Source organism: Sinocyclocheilus anshuiensis, unplaced genomic scaffold (assembly GCF_001515605.1).
Source record: "Sinocyclocheilus anshuiensis isolate Anshui unplaced genomic scaffold, SAMN03320099.WGS_v1.1 scaffold221, whole genome shotgun sequence".
Lineage (NCBI taxonomy): Eukaryota > Metazoa > Chordata > Actinopteri > Cypriniformes > Cyprinidae > Sinocyclocheilus > Sinocyclocheilus anshuiensis.
Window position 1 is genome coordinate 195671 of NW_015539820.1, and position 4126 is coordinate 199796.

The following is a 4126-nucleotide window of genomic DNA, read 5'->3' on the forward strand; positions in this document are numbered from 1 at the left end:
CCCCCCCACACACACACACACACACAAAAAAAGAGTGCACTAAAATACACTTTATTTCAGTACACTTCCACACTTCCATAATGTATTTAAAGTGCTCACTAATTTTGTGTTTAGTTTTAAAAAACAGTTTAAATTTAGTACTTTTTAAGATAATCTTAAGAACATCTAAGTGTACTCAACTGTGCTATTTTGGGGCACCATGAATATGAACTAAAATGTGCTTTTAACATAGTTTCTCTGTAAAAAAAAATTATTTAGTTACCACTTGTACAACTGAAACCATCTTGCTTACACTTTTAAATATACTCATCAGTACACTTATTAATTATTTAAAACATAAGAATAATATATCATGCATATTTCAAGTGTATTGTAATTATGTCAACATTCCCTTTATATGATATACTTAACAACATGTTTATGGTGTCTTTAAATAGTACAGTCAAGTACACTTTTACTATGTCATTGGTAGCACTTTTTTCCACATTAAAAATATAGTACTTCAAGTACTATATGTTAAAAGTATGCTTACTGTTAAATTGTGAATTTTGGTACACATCTAAACATGAATGAATAATCAAATCATGTGCTATTAGTGCATTTATAGTAGCCTAAGCACAGTAACCTATATGGTTTTACTTAAGTAATACATGTCTACTGTATTTTTCATGAAAATCCAGATATAACTTAGTGATAGTATATATAAAAATCCACTAAAATTGTATTTAATGCAATCGTAGCACACTTTTAAGCATATGTAAGCATAATTATAAAACACTTCTGGTACTTTATCTGACTACACTTAAAATCAGTTTACATATTAGCACTAATTAGTGTATTTAGATTAAGTGTAGTTAAGTAGCACAGTTGGGAATATGTAGTCATAACTATTACATTACTAATATATATTTTTAAATAAAATTGATTTAACTTAAACTTAGGATAACTACATAAAAGTGTACTAACATTGAACTAATTTTTAAATAATTCAAAGCACACTTTTAAGAAATACACTCATAAAAGTCCTCTGTATAGTAGTAGTGCAGTAGTATACTTTATTTCACTGCACTAAAAATCAATTTAATATCAGTGATATTTAGTATAATTTTGCAATTGCACTGAAGTACTACTGAAGTAGATATATACGTTCAATTATTATATAACTTTTACAATTTTATTTAGCACAAAAAATAAGAATGTACTACAAATGTACTCGCTTGTATTTAAAGGGGTCATATTATGCTGCTAAAAATAACATTATTTTGTGTATTTGGTGTAATGAAACGTGTTTATGCGGTTTAAGATTCAAAAAACACATTATTTTCCACATACTGTACATTATTGTTTCTCCTCTATGCCCCGCCTTTCTGAAACACATCGATTTTTACGAAGCTCATCGGTCTGAAAAAGCGAGGTGTGCTCTGATTGGCCAGCTATCCAGTGCATTGTGATTGGCCCGAATACCTCAAGCGTGTGACGGACATGTTACGCCCCTTACCATACTGTGATGCCCTGTCCGGCCGGAGCGTAACATAAAACCATGTCTGCATTTGTGATCGGAGAAATAGCCACTGATTTCTAGTCGTATCCTCTTTTGGAAGGCCAAACAAAGTAGTTTCGCTTTCACAAAGAAAAAGCGTCACACACTGCGGCCTTGAGTGAGCGGAGGCCAGAGTCCTAGAGTGAGCCGCGGCCTAGAGTGAGCGGAGGCCGGCTTGAGTGAGCAGAGGCGGGGGGGGTTGAGGTTCTTTATGCACCAAGAGCTTGTAACACTCCAAAGAGAAAGGAAAAATTGAAATCGCATCATATGACCCGTTTAGGTATTTTTTTAGTGCATTCAAGCTTACTTTATTTTTACCTGGGGAATGAGAGTTGAAACAAATTATCCACGTTACTCCAGTCTATCAATTAACATCTTGTGAAGAGAAATGCTGCATGTTTGTATGAAAACAAATCCACATTTCATAAGATGTTAATTGATGGAATGTAGTGGTGTGGATTACTTGTGGATTATTGTGATGTTTTTATCAGCTGTTTGGACTCTCATTCTGACGGCACCCATTCACTGCAGAGCATCCATTGGTGAGCAAGTGATGCAATGCTACATTTCTCCAGATCTGTTCCAATGAAGAAACAAACTCATCTACATCTTAGATGGCCTGAGGGTGAATACATTTTCAGCAAATTCTTGGGTGAACAATTGAATCACTCAAATGATAGATCTCGCCATAAGCATGGCAGACGAGAGGTGTTATGATTTCCCATGGCAGCTCTCTGCAGAGCAATAAATGGAGAAATTGCATTAGCTCTCGCCACATCAGTAACGCCATTTCATTTGTCTAACATTTTTCATCTCATCTGTCCGCATGTGATGTGCCTCAATCAAAAGAACATTGCCTTGAAATTGTGGGAGATGTGTTATATTAGGTGGAGGTGTTACATCTTCATCACTCCTGTGTGTTGACTCGACATTTCCACCTGAAAAGCTGCCATTTGCTTTATCCGTAAATGACAAACAGAGGTGCAGGATAAGGGCATAAATAGAGGTGGGGATGAGTTGTTGGCCATTATCTGAGAAAGGCTCATGCAGTCTTAACCAGCCATGAAAATGAAATGGATTAAATGCAGCCACAAGAGTCAACATGATGAAGACAAATAATGCATCCAAGCCTGGTAAGCACTGGCCTGAAGGAAGTTTATAAGACTAAGAAACTTTCCTTATGTGGTGTAGTGATGTATTATAACTGTAAAGGATCTAATAGTTAGGCAGTAAGGGGCTGTTCGCACAGAATACATTTTTCCATTCCACTGCTCTACTTTTCCATTGATTTTTATGTAAACGCACTAGACAGACACCTTTGACCACTATGCGCGCTTCTTATATCATTTCTAGCATCTTGCGCATGACACAGTGTTCTAAAAACTTGGTGCTTAAAGGTATTGTATGTCATTTGTTTCACACTGTACTAAAACATAACAATATGTTTGCAGATATTTAGGAAACATGCTAAGTTTACATACTGAAAAACAATGCCACAGCCAGTTATTCTGCTTTGAAATGTGTGTTCCATGTTGGAATGTCTATTTTTGTTTTGGTCTGTGTAACTCCGCCCACTGCCCTTTTACTCAATAGTATTTTGACACCCTGGGTTGCCAGTTAGTTGAAAATACAGCATCCGTGGAAAACAGCAAACAAACTGGGTCAGCAATCCCAGATTTTAGCCGACCTAAAAAGCCATGTCATCCATCTAAAAAGATCGGTGACCAGAGGAATATGAAAAAGCAAATAAATCAACTAATCAAATTACAGTTTAAGGCTCGTCGCCTTCCATTGCCACTTGCATTCATTCCTGTTGTTGTGCCCTCAGTCTGGCAACCCGAGTGAGTGTTGAGTCTGAGGAGTAGGGAGGGAGAAACAACTCTCTTCGATATGTTGAATTTGGACTGTAGTACTCATTTCAACCACTAGCTTTCAATAATACATTCTGCACCTTTAAAAGGGTCATATGACGTTGCTAAAAAATAACATTATTTTGTGTATTTGGTGTAATGGAATGTGTTTATGAGTTTAAGGTACATTATTGTTTCACCTCTATGCCCCGCCTTTCTGAAACGCGTCGATTTTTACAAAGCTCATCCTGCTAAAAAAGCAAGGTGTGCTGTGATTGGCCAGCTATCCAGATTATAATGACTTATACTGTCTTTTTACGTACAAGCCTGTGTTTTTCTGAAAATTCTGATGGGACGTTTTGATGTTTGTATCAGTCTGCTTGTCTGTGTTTGCCCATTTCATGGCAGTCTGGGGATTTCTTTCTGCAGGTTGCATTGTTACACCAAGACACTGTTATTATGACTGAGTTCATTTAACCATTTCATTCAAAAATGCTGATATAGTCAGGAACCAATCAAGAGACTGTCTTTATGTATGAATAATTGAATCATTCACTCACAAAGGAACAAGACACCTCCTAACACCTTTAAAGAACCATCTCTTTCTTACCTTTTTATAATCTGAAGAACCTTCTTTCGCCACAAATAACCTTTTGTAAAACAGAAAGGTTTTTCAAATGTTAAAGTTTTTTTTATGGAACCATTTAGACAAAAAGGTTATTCTATGGCATCGTGA